Raw genomic sequence first — 17,172 nt, 5'->3', positions numbered from 1 at the left:
TACTAACTAAAATGATAAAATAACTTAAAGGTAGCAGAACAAAAGCATTATATACCAAAATTATTTTACAGATATATTATTTATAACTAGTTAGAAGACATATAAAATTACAATTTACAATAAGAAAAAGATTAAACACTTTGCAATAAACTTTAAATGAAAGGTATACAAACTCTATAAGGAAAGACATAGACTTCCTGAAAGCTATGAAAAGAGACTTGAACAAATGAAAGACACTCCCAGTTTTTTAGGATTCAACATCATAAACTGTCAATTACCTAAGTTAATGAAAAATTTAACACAAACCCAACAAAAACATGAATAAATGTTTTTAGGGAGGTGCATGTGTGGTAAGTCACTTCAGTCACGTCTGACTCTTTGCAGCTCTACAGACCGTAGCCTGCAAGGCTCCTCTGTCCATGGGATTCTCCATGCAAGAATACTGGAGTAGGTTGCCATTTCCTCCTCCAGGGTATCTTCCCCACCCAGAGATCAAACTCGTGCCTATTACATCTCCTGCATTGGCAGGCAAGTTCTTTACCACTATTGCAGACAAATTAATATTTAAAAAATCATGTGGAAAAACCCACCCATGTAAGAATAGTCAAAAAGATATTAAAAAGGAAAGGCAAGGAGGAAGGTCTAGCTCAGTTATAAAACAATCTATAATCTTTATAGCAACGACATTTTAGTCCTAAACTCTCTCTTTCTGAGAAAACACAACTGTTTTTTATGTGTGTGTGTGTGTTTAAGAAAACCAAGCTACTTCTTGTTTTAAAATCTCCCCAGATGCTCTTCCGACTTCAGGGGGTCATCCCTCCTTCTACATCCTTCCCATCAGCACTGTAAAAACAGCTTCTCCCCTTGTGCAGTTCAGAGACTCTGTCACTCACCCCAAGGCTCAGGCATGAGGCCTGTTTCCATGTTGGCCCAGACTCTCTCTGTCCACCTCTCAAACCAGACTGACTGCTGTAACCCACCCACGGCCACCTCACCCCAGGAGACAGTGCAAATCACTAGAATTGACAACTCACTGATGTATCTCAGCCCTGGGTCACAACAGAAGAACTGTCTCTGCTGAAGAAGCCCCAGAGAAGATCCTCCCCAGGGCAATGGCACAATCCTAGGACCAGCCTTTTCTGAATCACAGGAAAAAGTGGATTTCCAAGAACTTCCACTGAATTATGCTCCCCTCTGAGAGGCTGCAAGGGAGAGGGTCCTAAACACCCCAACAGGGACACCCACACACAGTCTCATACCCCTCCTCACCTGGGGCTAGATGTGCCTGGAGCTTCACTTTTGTCCAGGAAACTTGCCACATCGAAGGCATCTTCAAAAAGGATCTGAAAGAAACCACAAAACTTCACGTGTCAGAAATCGCCACACTCTGATGTTTGCTCTGGGCTGCCGAGGGATAGAAAGGCTCCCTACCTTTTGTCCCCAAAGGGGTGCATGTTAAAGCTGAGTCCCAAACCCAGGGTCTCTGCTTGGTGACCTTTACAGGGGATGAATATTAAGTTCTTGACCACCCAGAAAAAACTGCCAACCTCAGAGAGTGGCTGAGAGATGGGGAAGCACTGGGGACCATGGTCTCCTCTTTCTAAAGAGGGTGGGAGCTTAGGAGGGAGAGGTAACAGCCAGAGGTGAGCCTCTGTTTACACAGGAAAGGGCTCATCTACACCACCCGAGGGACAGACTGAGCCCCCCATCCACAATCTAGCAGTTTCATTCTAGGGGAACAGAGGTTCAGGGGCTCGGGGGTTAGGTTGCAGAGAGCCCACTCCCAGGGTGGATATGCCACAGTCAACCCGCTCCCTCCCACGTCCCTGCCCCAACCTCACTCCACCTTGGGAGTCCCTTGCAGTCACACCAGTCACTTGGGGTGCTTGTTAAAAACGGATTCTGAGCCATCCCCTCAAAGACTCGGATTCAGTGGGTCTAGAGTATTAGCCAAGCACCTGCCTTTCAACTAAACTCCACTTAGGTAGTCTGGAGGGTCAACAATAACTAGAGACCAAAGGGCCGAGATTTGAAAAAAAAAAATCTGTGATAAAGGATGCAATCCTTAGAGCAGGAACTAGGCATCCTGGATAGGTCCTCCCACACACTGGGCTCGTCTGTGAATTGGAAGGACTGGATGAGGCGACAGTAGTTTTCCATGCCTGGGTCCTGATGTCTAGGAAGCCTCCCAGAGAATGGGCCATCCTGGGCTGTCCACTGGATCATAGAAAAAGCTAAAGAATTCCAGAAAAGCATCTGCTTCATTGACTACTTCAAAGATAAAGTCTTTGACTGTGTAGATCACAAAAAACTGGAAAATTCTTAGAGATGGGAATACCAGACCACCTTACCTGCCTCCTGAGAAACCTGTATGCAGGTCAAGAAGCAACTAGTCGGAACTGGACATGGAACAATGGACTGGTTCCAAATTGGGAGAGGAGTACGTCAAGGCTGCATACTGTCACCCTGCTTATTTAACTTACATGCAGAGTACATGTGAAATCCCGGGCTGGATGAAGCACAAGCTGGAATCAAGATTTCTGGGAGAAATATCAATAACTTCAGATATGCAGATGATACCACCCTGATGGCAGAAAGGAAAGAGGAATTAAAGAGCCTCTTGATGAAGGAGAAAGAGGAGAGTGAAAAAGCTGGCTTAAAACTCAATATTCAAAAATGAAGATCATGGCATCTGGTCCCATCACTTCATGGCAAATAGCTGGGGAAACAATGGACACAGTGAGAGACTTTATTTGGGGGTGCTAAGCTGAGAAACGCTGGACTGGAAGAAACACAAGCTTGAATATAGATATCTGGGAGAAATATCAATAACCTCAGATATGCAGATGACACCACCCTTATGGCAGAAAGTGAAGAGGAACTAAAAAGCCTCTTGATGAAAGTGAAAGTGGAGAGTGAAAAAGTTGGCTTAAAGCTCAACATTCAGAAAACTAAGATCATGGCATCTGGTTCCATCACTTCATGGGAAATAGATGGGGGAACAGTGGAAACAGTGTCAGACTTTATTTTTCTGGGCTCCAAAATCACTGCAGATGGTGAGTGCAGCCATTAAATTAAAAGACACTTACTCCTTGTAAGGAAAGTTATGTCCAACCTAGATAGCTTATTCAAAAGCGGAGACATTACTTTGCCGACAAAGGTCCGTCTAGTCAAGGCTGTGGTTTTTCCTGTGGTCATGTATGGATGTGAGAGTTGGATTGTGAAGAAAGCTGAGCACCGAAGAATTGATGCTTTTGAACTGTGGTGTTGGAGAAGACTCTTGTGAGTCCCTTGGATGGCAGGGAGATCCAACCAGTCCATTCTGAAGGAGATCAGCCCTGGGATTTCTTTGGAAGGAATGATGCTAAAGCTGAAACTCCAATACTTTGGCCACCTCATGCACAGAGCTGACTCATTGGAAAAGACTCTGATGCTGGGAGGGATTGGGGGCAGGAGGAAAAGGAGATGACAAAGGATGAGATGGCTGGATGGCATCAGTGACTCGATGGATGTGAGTCTGAGTGAACTCTGGGAGTTGGTGATGGACAGGGAGGACTGGCATGCTGTGATTCATGGGGTTGCAAAGAGTTGGGCTTGACTGAGCGACTGAACCGAACTGAAAGGTCAACTACTTAATGACCGTTGACTCTCTTCTGACCTTGGTTTTTCTATTATAGCTTAATCAGCTCTGTCCCCTCCCATGTCAAACTTCTCATTGTTTTGCTTTGCAGGGCTTCCTCTTGGATGGACTCCTATCAGTGTCTATGTAGGTCCCACTACATGTTTCCTGAAACGTGGGTCCCAGTACTATCTGTTCCAGAACATTCCATCATTATGAATAACAGGTATTTGTTTACATCGGCCTTCATGTGCATACACGCTAAGTTGCTTCAGTTGTGTCTGACTCTTTGCAACCCTGTGGACTGTAGCCAGCAGGCTTCTCTGTCCACGGGATTCTCTGGGCAAGAATATTGGAGTCAGTTGCCATGCCCTCCTCCAGGGGATCTTCCCAACCCAGGGATTGAACCCACATCTCTTACATCTCCTGCATTGGCAGGCGGGTTCTTTACCACTAGCACCACCTGGGAACCCCATTGGACTTCATGGAATGGGGTTTATTGAGAATTTTAGAGGAGCATTTTAGTACTCTGTGTGGGATAAGACTGAGACTGCCTTCCTGGATTTGTCTCTCCAATAGGTAGCTTACTAGAAGTTTCTACATATTAGGGAGCCAGGCACCCAAGTTGTAGAAGCACTTTTTCTCAGCCTCTCACCTGAGGTCTTTGCTCCACCCATGAGCCTTAGTAGCCTCTCCCAGGTCAGCATTTAGGGCCAGCAGTCCCTGCCTAACGGCTGTGTCAGTGTATCTCAGGGGCCAGGCTGCTTGTGTCACTTTTGCAATGTTTACATTCCAGTTCAACCAGTCACTAGAAATCAGCTTTAGAAAACAGAAAGGTCCCTCTGTTTGGCCCAGAGCCTCACCCCCTCTTCTCTTGCCCCTGGGAACCTGGTTTCCAGAAAGTGCTGTCCTGCCACATCTCAACAGGCTGCCCCCTGATTTGTTTCCTTGGTGCCATGGGGGATCATTAACTTCTCTGCAACTACCCACACTTTTCAAATGATGCAACGCTTACTATCACTGGATGTACCTCGGTCCCCTGAAGTGACCTAAGAGGGCTGGAGGGGATGTCTGTTAGAGACCAGTAGGTGGGGCTTGGAGGCCCCACCCTCTTGGATCCTCATCTTTCCCTCTCTCTTATTATTTTGGCAGGCTGTGGGAAGTTAATCTTCCTCTCTAGCAGCGGCTTCGTTTCTTTTCTGTTCTGAGAGGAAGCCAAAAAGAGAAGACCTCAAGCGGCCATGAACTCTGCCATCACTACCTGTGAGCACCCCAACCCCTTGGTGAGTGCTGGTAGAAGAGAGGGGATGATAGAGGTGGGGTGTGTGTTAAGTGTTAGTCTCTCAGTCGTGTCCGACTCTTTGCAGTGTCATGGGCTGTAGCCCGCCAGGCTCTTCTGTCCATGGGATTCTCCAGGCAAGAATACTGGAGCAGGTTGCCATTCCCTTCTCCAGGCGATCTTCCTGACCCAGGGATCAAAACCAGGTCTCCTGCATTGCAGGCAGATTGGTGGGGTAGCCGAAAAGAGGAAAGACCCTGGAGAAGGGTCCCAGTGTGGAGTTCTAATGCAGATTCATGAGGAAGGTGGCTTGTGTTCCAAGTGAGATGTTGAATTTTCACAGCTGTTCTTCTGCTGCCACTGTCGCAAGGCAAACATCCCATCCTCAGTGCTGAACTCCGTGAATGAATTACAAAGGAAGAAGGGAGAGCTGAAAGGCCCTCTGTTTTACTGTGTTGAATCTAGGTGTTTGTTTTCCAGGTTTCTCAGCATTATGATTTCTTTGATCAGAAAGCCTTTCTGAAGCAAAGCAAAGAGAAAGAGGAAAGCAGAGAGAGAGAGAGGATGAGAGAGGGTGAGAGACATGGAACTACTGTTTACCGAATGGCTGATATGTCCTAGTATTATGTACTTTATTTTCCTCCTTCAAGCCACTGAGGCATACACCTCTGTTCCCATTTTACATATAAGGAAGCTGAGGCCCAGAGAAGTAAAGGGACAATAACCCATCTGGAGGCCTCTCCAGCTCATCCTTGAGCCCTGCTCCCACCATTCTTTCCAGCCTAGTTTGGCCACCTAAAAAGCAGGGCCAGGGGTAGGGGGAGCTGAATGAGTGGGGACCCTTTGCCCACCATAGCCAGACAGAGCCTCTCCCCACCAGGCCCAGCCATGGTATCTGTGAGACAGGTGCCATGCATGAGCCTGGGCTGGGCCCTCAGAACTGTCCCCTGGAGCCCAGCTGCCAGACTTGCCCACTGCTAGTCAGTCTTCTGGTAAAGGGACTGTGGCTGACTCTTCTGGAAAAAATTTGACAGGCACCTGAGAGAAATTTCCTCTCCTCTCAGAATTCCTATTGCTAAAAGTAAAAATTCAACTGGGTAAATTTAAAGCTAGTTGGCTTTATTTTTAAAATTGTTATTATTTCTTTTGGCCACACCTTGCAGCATGCAGGATCTTAGTTCGCACACCAGGGTTTGGACCCAGGCCCCCTGCAGTGATTCCACATGGTTAAGTGTGGAGTCTTAACCGGTCGACCGCCAGGGAAGTCCACATAATTGGCTTTATTTAATGATTCATGAAATGGACAGCATACCATCATAGAAGGTAGAAGGGAGCTTTGAGGAGCTGTACAAAATGGAGGAGTTTTATAGGCAGAAGGAGGCATGGCAAAGTTATTCTATCAAAGAGTGGATTGTTTCAGGCCAGGTCACTTTCCTGAAAAGCAGGGGTCTACCAGGCAGATCACCTCACTAGTTCTGACCAGATAATTCGAGACGGACTAGTGAAAAGTTACATCCCTGTAAGAAACCATAACTGCATGCAATTAATTAGGTTAGGCATTAGGTTAGAACTTCCCTGGTGGCTCAGACTGTAAAGCGTCTGCCTACAATGCAGGAGACCTGGGTTCAATCCCTGGGTTGGGAAGATCTCCTGGAGAAGGAAATGGCAACCCACTCCAGTATTCTTTCCTGGGAAATCCCATGGACAGAGGAGTCTGGTAGGCTACAGTCCATGGGGTCAAAAACAGTAGGACACCACTGAGCAACTTCACTTTCTTTCACTTTATTAAGTCTTGGTTGGCTGATATGGGCTTAGCATTAGTTACTCCATTTTGGACCTTTTAAAATTTTTGTTGTTGTTGTTGTTTTATTTGTTTTTTGTTTTTTTAACTTTATTTTATTTTTAAACTTTACAATATTGTATTAGTTTTGCCAAATATCGAAATGAATCTGCCACAGGTATACCTGTGTTCCCCATCCTGAACCCTCCTCCCTCCTCCCTCCTCCCTCCCCATACCCTCCCTCTGGGGTATGCACCAGCCCCAAGCATCCAGTATCGTGCATCGAACCTGGGCTGGCGACTCGTTTCATACATGATATTATACATGTTTCAATGCCATTCTCCCAAATCTCCCCACCCTCTCCCTCTCCCACAGAGTCCATAAGACTGATCTATACATCAGTGTCTCTTTTGCTGTCTCGTACACAGGGTTATTGTTACCATCTTTCTAAATTCCATATATATGCGTTAGTATACTGTATTGGTGTTTTTCTTTCTGGCTTACTTCACTCTGTATAATAGGTTCCAGTTTCATCCATCTCATTAGAACTGATTCAAATGTATTCTTTTCAATGGCTGAGTAATACTCCATTGTGTATATGTACCACAGCTTTCTTATCCATTCATCTGCTGATGGGCATCTAGGTTGCTTCCATGTCCTGGCTATTATAAACAGTGCTGGGATGAACATTGGGGTACACGTGTCTCTTTCCCTTCTGTTTTCCTCAGTGTGTATGCCCAGCAGTGGGATTGCTAGATCATAAGGCAGTTCTATTCCCAGTTTTTTAAGGAATCTCCACACTGTTCTCCATAGTGGCTGTACTAGTTTGCATTCCCACCAACAGTGTAAGAGAGTTCCCTTTTCTCCACACCCTCTCCAGCATTTATTGCTTGTAGACTTTTGGATCGCAGCCATTCTGACTGGCGTGAAATGGTACCTCATAGTGGTTTTGATTTGCATTTCTCTGATAATGAGTGATGTTGAGCATCTTTTCATGTGTTTGTTAGCCATCTGTATGTCTTCTTTGGAGAAATGTCTATTTAGTTCTTTGGCCCATTGTTTGATTGGGTCATTTATTTTTCTGGAGTTGAGCTGTAGGAGTTGCTTGTATATTTTTGAGATTAGTTGTTTGTCCGTTGCTTCATTTGCTATTATTTTCTCCCATTCTGAAGGCTGCCTTTTCACCTTGCTAATAGTTTCCTTTGTTGTGCAGAAGCTTTTAAGTTTAATTAGGTCCCATTTGTTTATTTTTGCTTTTATTTCCAATATTCTGGGAGGTGGGTCATAGAGGATCCTGCTGTCATGTATGTCAGAGAGTGTTTTGCCTATGTTCTCCTCTAGGAGTTTTATAGTTTCTGGTCTTACGTTGAGATCTTTAATCCATTTTGAGTTTATTTTTGTGTATAGTGTTAGAAAGTGTTCTAGTTTCATTCTTTTACAAGTGGTTGACCAGTTTTCCCAGCACCACTTGTTAAAGAGATTGTCTTTAATCCATTGTATATTCTTGCCTCCTTTGTCAAAGATAAGGTGTCCATATGTGCGTGGATTTATCTCTGGGCTTTCTATTTTGTTCCATTGATCAATATTTCTGTCTTTGTGCCAGTACCATACCAGCTTGATAACTGTGGCTTTGTAATAGAGCCTGAAGTCAGGTAGGTTGTTTCCTCCAGTTCCATTCTTCTTTCTCAAGATAGCTTTGGCTATTCGAGGTTTTTTGTATTTCCATACAAATTGTGAAATTATTTGTTCTAGCTCTGTGAAGAATACCATTGGTAGCTTGCCGGGACCAGCCCCGGCTGATCCAGGGTATTCGAAGGAGAGACGGCGTAGGCGAAGATCAGGAAACAATTGCTTAATTAAACGTTAATTAAGGATATAAAGAGTAATGGAATAAGGATAGCTCAGTAAGGAAATTCAGTGGAGAAAAGAGGCTGAATAATTCAGCCAGAAGGTAAGAGAAAGAACGACATGGTGAGACCAAGTTTCGGTGAACAAGGCCCGCACTTTATTTTCCAAAGTAGTTTTTATACCTTAAGTTATGCATAGAGGATAATGGGGGAAGGGGTAGAGTCAGGCAGCAAGCCAGGCTTTCTTCCTGCAAACTTATCATATGCAAAAGCTTAGGTGATTTGCATCATCTTCTGGCCCGGAGGCCTGTTAACATTTTAAGACCTTTTCTTCAGAAAACTTATTTTCTCTAAAGGTGATTGGTCAGAGCCACCCTCCAAAAGCATTAGATAAAGTTGCATTCCTACAGAGCAAAGGTGTGGTAGGCTATAACAAGAAAAAGAATTAACTCAAGGGTCCCAGGTTACAAACATTAAAGCTACTACTTACACCAATTATATTAATCAATACACTGCCAGGGACACAGCAGGTAAGGGATATGGAAACTTAGCAAACATTGGCCCAACAAGTGAAAATCCCTTCACCAATACAATTTCTAATCAATCTTTTAACTACTCAAAAGAATCTGTGTTTAGACGGTTTAGAACATCTCCTGCCTCTCACAGTTGGGAGGCTCTGAACAATCACATGAGGCCGGAAAAACCTATTCAGGCAGGCTAGAGGATTTCCAAAGGAGTTTGTAGGTTAAACACTGTCACACCCAGGAATTATTAACTGGAGCTGTAAGCTAACTTTTTTCAGAGAGGTAGTGGGGGACAGCCCCCCGTAAAGTCAGAGGTGTAGGTGAAAGCACAAAGCAGAAAGTAGGCAGACTCTGGTTTTGGGGGTAGATTGCTCGAGAATTTCCAGGGAGACTCCTGAGGCTTGATCCCGCCTTTGCGTATGCCAAGCCTCCTTCCTCATGACCTTTGCCAGAGGCGGAGCTCCCAGCAGCTTGATAGGGATTGCATTGAATCTATAAATTGCTTTGGGTAGTATACTCATTTTCACTATATTGATTCTTCCAATCCATGAACATGGTATATTTCTCCATCTATTAATGTCCTCTTTGATTTCTTTCACCAGTGTCTTATAGTTTTCTATACATAAGTCTTTAGTTTCTTTAGGTAGATATATTCCTAAGTATTTTATTTTTTCTGTTGCAATGGTGAATGGAATTGTTTCCTTAATTTCTCTTTCTGTTTTCTCATTATTAGTGTATAGGAATGCAAGGGATTTCTGTGTGTTGATTTTATATCCTGCAACTTTACTATAATCATTGATTAGTTCTAGTAATTTTCTGGTGGAGTCTTTAGGGTTTTCTATGTAGAGGATCATGTCATCTGCAAACAGTGAGTTTTACGTCTTCTTTTCAATTTGGATTCCTTTTATTTCTTTTTCTGCTCTGATTGCTGTGGCCAAAACTTCCAAAACTATGTTGAATAGTAATGGTGAAAGTGGGCACCCTTGTCTTGTTCGGACTTTAGAGGAATGCTTTCAATTTTTCACCATTGAGGATAATGTTTGCTGTGGGTTTGTCATATGTAGCTTTTATTATGTTGAGGTATGTTCCTTCTATTCCTGCTTTCTGGAGAGTTCTTATCATAAATGGATGTTGAATTTTGTCAAAGGCTTTCTCTGCATCTATTGAGATAATCATATGGTTTTTATTTTTCAATTTGTTAATGTGGTGTATTACATTGATTGATTTGCGGATATTGAAGAATCCTTGCATCCCTGGGATAAAGCCCACTTGGTCATGGTGTATGATCTATTTAATGTGTTGTTGGATTCTGATTGCTAGAATTTTGTTAAGGATTTTTGCATCTATGTTCATCAGTGATATTGGCCTGTAGTTTTCTTTTTTTTGTGGGATCTTTGTCAGGTTTTGGTATTAGGGTGATGGTGGCCTCATAGAATGAGTTTGGAAGTTTACCTTCCTCTGCAATTTTCTGGAAGACTTTGAGCAGAATAGGTATTAGCTCTTCTCTAAATTTTTGGTAGAATTCAGCTGTGAAGTCTTCTGGACCTGGGCTTTTGTTTGCTGGAAGAGTTTTGATTACAGTTTCAATTTCCGTGCTTGTGATGGGTCTGTTAAGATTTTCTATTTCTTCCTGGTTCAGTTTTGGAAAGTTGTACTTTTCTAAGAATTTGTCCATTTCTTCCACGTTGTCCATTTTATTGGCATATAATTGTTGATAGTAGTCTCTTATGATCCTTTGTATTTCTGTGTTGTCTGTTGTGATCTCTCCATTTTCATTTCTAATTTTATGGATTTGATTTTTCTCCCTTTGTTTCTTGATGAGTCTGGCTAATGGTTTGTCAATTTTATTTATCCTTTCAAAGAACCAGCTTTTGGCTTTGTTGATTTTTGCTATGGTCTCTTTTGTTTCTTTTGCATTTATTTCTGCCCTAAATTTTAAGATTTCTTTCCTTCTACTAACCCTGGGGTTCTTCATTTCTTCCTTTTCTCGTAGCTTTAGGTGTAGGGTTAGGTTATTTATTTGACTTTTTTCTTGTTTCTTGAGGTATGCCTGTATTGCTATGAACTTTCCCCTTAGGACTGCTTTTAAAGTGTCCCACAGGTTTTGGGTTGTTGTGTTTTCATTTTCATTCATTTCTATGCAAATTTTGATTTCTTTTTTGATTTCTTCTGTGATTTGTTGGTTTATTCAGCAGCGTGTTGTTCAGCCTCCATATGTTGGAATTTTTAATAGTTTTTCTCGTGTAATTGAGATCTAATCTTACTGCATTGTGGTCAGAAAAGATGCTTGGAATGATTTCAATTTTTTTGAATTTACCAAGGCTAGATTTATGGCCCAGGATGTGATCTATCCTGGAGAAGGTTCCATGTGCGCTTGAGAAAAAGGTGAAATTCATTGTTTTGGGATGAAATGTCCTATAGATATCAATTAGGTCTAACTGGTCTATTGTATCATTTAACGTTTGTGTTTCCTTGTTAATTTTCTGTTTAGTTGATCTACCCATAGGTGTGAGTGGGGTATTAAAGTCTCCCACTATTATTGTGTTATTGTTAATTTCTCCTTTCTTACTTGTTAGCATTTGTCTTACATATTGCGACGCTCCCGTGTTGGGTGCATATATAGTTATAATTGTTATATCTTCTTCTTGGATTGATCCTTTGATCATTATGTAGTGACCATCTTTGTCTCTTTTCACAGCCTTTGTTTTAAAGTCCATTTTATCTGATATAAGTATTGCTACTCCTGCTTTCTTTTGGTCCCTATTTGCATGGAAAGTCTTTTTCCAGCCCTTCACTTTCAGTCTGTATGTGGCCCCTGTTTTGAGGTGGGTCTCTTGTAGACAACATATGTAGGGGTCTTGTTTTTGTATCCATTGAGCCAGTCTTTGTCTTTTGGTCGGGGCATTCAACCCATTTACGTTTAAGGTAATTACTGATAAGTATGATCCCATTGCCATTTACTTTATTGTTTTGGGTTCAAGTTTATACACTGTTTTTGTGTTTCCTGTCTAGAGAATATCCTTTAGTATTTGTTGGAGAGCTGGTTTGGTGGTGCTGAATTCTCTCAGCTTTTGCTTCTTTGAGAAGCTTTTGATTTCTCCTTCGTATTTGAATGAGATCCTTGCCAGGTACAATAATCTGGGCTGTAGGTTATTTTCTTTCATCACTTTAAGTATGTCTTGCCATTCCCTCCTGGCTTGAAGAGTTTCTATTGAAAGATCAGCTGTTATTCTAATGGGAATTCCCTTGTGTGTTATTTGTTGTTTTTCCCTTGCTGCTTTTAATATTTGTTCTTTGTGTTTGATCTTTGTTAATTTGATTAATATGTGTCTTGGGGGGTTTATCCTGTTTGGGACTCTCTGGGTTTCTTGGACTTGGGTGATTATTCCCTTCCCCATTTAAGGGAAGTTTTCAACTATTATCTCCTCAAGTATTTTCTCATGGTCTTTCTTTTTGTCTTCTTCTTCTGGGACCCTATGATTCGAATGTTGTAGCGTTTAATATTGTCCTGGAGGTCTCTGAGATTGTCCTCATTTCTTTTAATTCGTTTTTCTTTTATCCTCTCTGATTCATTTATTTCTACCATTCTATCTTCTAATTCACTAATCCTATCTTCTGCCTCTGTTATTCTACTATTTGTTGCCTCCAGAGTGTTTTTAATTTCATTTATTGCATTATTCATTATATTTTGACTCTCTTTTATTTCTTCTAGGTCCTTGTTAAACCTTTCTTGTATCTTCTCAATCTTTGTCTCCAAGCTATTTATCTGTGATTCCATTTTGATTTCAAGATTTTGGAGCAATTTCACTATCATTATTCAGAATTCTTTATCAGGTAGATTCCCTATCTCTTCCTCTTTTGTTTGGTTTGGTGGGCATTTATCCTGTTCCTTTACCTGCTGGGTATTCCTCTGTCTCTTCATCTTGTTTAAATTGCTGAGTTTGGGGTGTCCTTTCTGTATTCTGGCAGTTTGTGGAGTTCTCTTTATTGTGGCGTTTCCTCGCTCTGTGTGGGTTTGTACAGGTGGTTTGTCAAGGTTTCTTGGTTAGGGAAGCTTGTGTCGGTGTTCTGGTGGGTGGAGCTGTATTTCTTCTCTCTGGAGTGCAATGAAATGTCCAGTAATGAGTTATGGGATGTCTATGGTTTTGGGGTGACTTTGGGCTGACTGTATCTTGGAGCTCAGGGCTGTGTTCCTTGCTGCTGGAGAATTTGCTTGGTATGTCTTGCCCTGAAACTTGTTTCGCCCAGAGAGGTCTACAGCGTTATATGGAGAAGAGAAGAGTGAGGAGGGAGTTAGAGGTGACCCGAATGAGATGAGGTGGAATCAATAGAGGAGAGAGTGGGCTATTCAGTAATCTCTTCCTTATGTGCACTCCACAACTGGACCGCTCAGAGTTGTTCACAGAGTTATACAGAGAAGAGAAGAAGGAGGAAGGTGGCAGAGGTGGCCAGGAGGATAAATGGGTGGAATGAAAAGGAGGAAGACAGATCCAGCCAGTAATCAGTTCCCTAAGTGTTCTCCACCGTCTGGAAAACACAGAAATTCACAGAGTTGGGTAGAGTAGAGAGGGGTTAGGGAGGAGACACAGGCGACCTGGTGGAGAAAAAGGAGAGTCCAAAGGGAGAGAGAGCAGTTAAGCCAGTAATCTCGCTCCCTAGTGAAAAATGGGTCCTGATGATTGGGTTCTTAAAGGTACAAAATTGGTAACAAATACATAAAAGAAAAAATTAAAAATCTAGAGTAGAGTTTGGAATTTCAAAAATATGATGTAAAAGAAAAGAAGAAGGAAAAGAAAGAGAGAAAAATGAACAAACAAAAACAAACAATTTCGCAAAAATTATAAAGAAAATATAGGTACAAAATTGATAACTAATACCAAAAAGCAAAAGTTAAAAATCTAGAGTAGAGAGTGGCCGAGAAGGCGGCGCTGCGGACGGCAGCCCGAGAGTAGCGCCCGCGATGCGGCCCGTGGGACCGCGCCGCGACCGCTGGGGCTGGCCTCGAGGAGCGCCCGATACCGCCACCGCCGCGTGCGGAGAGCGAGCAGGAGATGTGGGACATGTGGATTTGGGATGTGAATTCATTTGAAAAGCCACTTTGGGGTTATGAAAGTGATTTCTGATGAAACTGGATTGGAATAATTTTTGTGATCTTTGTATATTTATATATATATATTTTTTAATTTTGCATTTGACTTAAAGTGCCATGAGAAAATTTGCATACTGCAAGGTGGTCCTAGTCACCTCCTTGATTTGGGTACTCTTGGATATGTTCCTGCTGCTTTACTTCAGTGAATGCAACAAATGTGATGAAAAAAAAGAGAGAGGACTTCCTGCTGGGGATGTTCTAGAGCCAGTACAAAAGCCTCATGAAGGTCCTGGAGAAATGGGGAAACCAGTCGTCATTCCTAAACAGGATCAAGAAAAGATGAAAGAGATGTTTAAAATCAATCAGTTCAATTTAATGGCAAGTGAGATGATTGCACTCAACAGATCTCTACCAGATGTTAGGTTAGAAGGGTGTAAAACAAAGGTGTATCCAAATAACCTTCCTACAACCAGTGTGGTGATTGTTTTCCACAATGAGGCTTGGAGCACACTTCTGCGAACTGTCCATAGCATCATTAATCACTCACCAAGGCACATGCTAGAAGAAATTGTTCTAGTAGATGATGCCAGTGAAAGAGACTTTTTAAAAAGACCTCTAGAGAGTTACGTGAAAAAATTAAAAGTACCCGTTCACGTCATTTGAATGGAGCAGCGTTCTGGATTGATCAGAGCTAGGTTAAAAGGTGCTGCTGTGTCTAAAGGCCAAGTGACCACCTTTTTAGACGCGCACTGTGAGTGCACAGTGGGGTGGCTGGAGCCTCTCTTAGCCAGGATCAAACACGACAGGAAGACAGTGGTCTGTCCCATCATAGATGTGATCAGTGATGACACTTTCGAGTACATGGCAGGTTCTGACATGACCTATGGTGGGTTCAACTGGAAGCTCAACTTTCGCTGGTATCCTGTTCCCCAAAGAGAAACGGACAGAAGGAAAGGTGATCGGACTCTTCCTGTGAGAACACCTACAATGGCAGGAGGCCTTTTTTCAATAGACAGAGATTACTTTCAGGAAATTGGAACATATGATGCTGGAATGGATATTTGGGGAGGAGAAAACCTAGAAATTTCCTTTAGGATTTGGCAGTGTGGAGGAACTTTGGAGATTGTTACTTGCTCACATGTTGGACATGTGTTTCGGAAAGCTACACCCTACACATTTCCAGGAGGCACGGGGCAGATTATCAATAAAAATAACAGACGACTTGCAGAAGTATGGATGGATGAATTCAAGAATTTCTTCTATATAATTTCTCCAGGTGTTACAAAGGTAGATTATGGAGATATATCATCAAGACTTGGTCTAAGGCACAAACTCCAATGCAGACCATTCTCTTGGTACCTAGAGAATATTTATCCTGATTCTCAGATTCCACGTCACTATTTCTCTTTGGGAGAGATACGAAATGTGGAAACAAATCAGTGTCTAGATAACATGGCTAGAAAAGAGAATGAAAAAGTTGGAATTTTTAACTGTCATGGTATGGGAGGTAATCAGGTTTTCTCTTACACTGCCAACAAAGAAATTAGAACAGATGACCTTTGCTTGGATGTCTCCAAACTTAATGGCCCAGTCACAATGCTCAAATGCCACCACCTAAAAGGCAATCAGCTTTGGGAGTATGACCCGGTGAAATTGACCCTGCAGCATGTGAACAGTAACCAGTGCCTGGACAAAGCCACAGACGAGGACAGCCAGGTGCCCAGCATCAGAGACTGCAGCGGAAGCCGATCCCAGCAGTGGCTTCTTCGGAACGTCACCCTTCCAGAAATATTCTGAGACCAAATTTATAAAAAAAGGAAAACGTAAGGACTGACTGGGCTACCTCAGCATACATTTCTGCCACATTCTTAAGTAGCAAAAAAAGGAAAAGTGCTTTCCTTCTGCAGGATGTAAGGTTTATCAGCCACTAAAACTTTATAGACTGCCCTCGCTTCCACTAGCTGTGAACCAGCCTTCCTGTCCCAGGACATGCAACTACGTAGTAGCGAGACTGTGCACACTGATGTTTACAAGATTGAAAGAGTCGGTCATCAAGAATCATCATAAAGAATACTCAGACTGAAACAGTCTGCGAACTGTGCTTTCCAGAGAGCTGCGCCTTTTATGGTTTGCGTGCACAGCAGTGAGTTCCGCTGACTGTGCTGTCATAATGAAGAGACGTCTAAGATTTTTTTTCTGATTAGATCTGGTAGCCAGTATATTAAATACTGATATAAAAATAAATGAACTGGAACCAGATTCAGAATCATGAAAACATTTTTACAATTTAAAAAACAAACTATATTAAACAGGGTTTAAAGGAAATTAGAACTATGAAAAGTACAATTTGTTATAGTATAGTATCAAATTTCTATATAGATTTTATACCTCAGTGGGGAAAAATAACTGATTCCAATGACATTTATTCTGTTTTCATCTGTGATAGTCATGGATTTTTTTTTTCCCCTTGGGGTGCTGAAATTGAGCTGAAAAAAGTGGCTCTTTGAATGTAGTTTTAATTGCTTTCTACAGGTTTGTTTTTTTTTTTTTTTTTTTGTGGGCTGTCGGAATAGTAATTTTTAATTGCCTTCAAAAAATGGAGATTTAAAGTGGTGTCTGGTCTCGGTGAACAAGTTAGATATCTCAGTTGCTCTTGGGTCAACTGGCTTACAGACTTTGCTCACACACACACAAATTTCTTATTAGAGTTTCAACTTCCTAACTTGATTCAACTGATTATGCTTACTTAACACCCAAGATTCATACTACTGTACTACAGATTTGTTTTCACAGCAATAAATCTTCTGTTTTTGTTTATGATTCCACTCAACAAAAGGCCTGCAGAAGTGATGTATTTGGAGATGATACGTTTGATGGTTTTTGGAAAATTTTTTTCACTCCATATTTGGATGTGCTTCCTTGTCAAGTGCATATTTAGATTAGGTTCTTGAATTGTAATGTTGATCTGCTGCTTTTTTTTTTTTTTTTTTTAATAAAATCCGACTGAAAATGTTTAAAAAAAAAATCTAGAGTA

At 42.0% G+C, this 17,172-nt stretch overlaps 1 protein-coding gene and 1 pseudogene across 5 annotated transcripts in view; both read left to right on the top strand.

The window, feature by feature from the left end:
- Positions 1 to 4,735: 4,735 nt before the first annotated feature.
- LOC102266550 (solute carrier family 23 member 1) overlaps positions 4,736 to 17,172 on the top strand; it is an 89,253-nt gene continuing 76,816 nt past the window's right edge. For 3 of the 5 annotated variants that reach the window (XM_070369051.1, XM_070369053.1, XM_070369049.1), the window contains exon 1: positions 4,749 to 4,902. The gene's annotated coding sequence lies outside the window, so the exon portion shown is untranslated. Of the gene's footprint in view, positions 4,903 to 17,172 lie in introns of all 5 variants that reach the window. The other 2 variants (XM_070369052.1, XM_070369050.1) reach the window with 2 other exon arrangements.
- On the top strand, positions 14,086 to 17,122 carry LOC138987590 (polypeptide N-acetylgalactosaminyltransferase 1 pseudogene; annotated as a pseudogene).

This window comes from Bos mutus, chromosome 4 (genome assembly GCF_027580195.1).
Source record: "Bos mutus isolate GX-2022 chromosome 4, NWIPB_WYAK_1.1, whole genome shotgun sequence".
Lineage (NCBI taxonomy): Eukaryota > Metazoa > Chordata > Mammalia > Artiodactyla > Bovidae > Bos > Bos mutus.
Note: the sequence above shows the minus strand (reverse complement) of the source record. Positions and strands in the feature narration are given on the sequence as shown.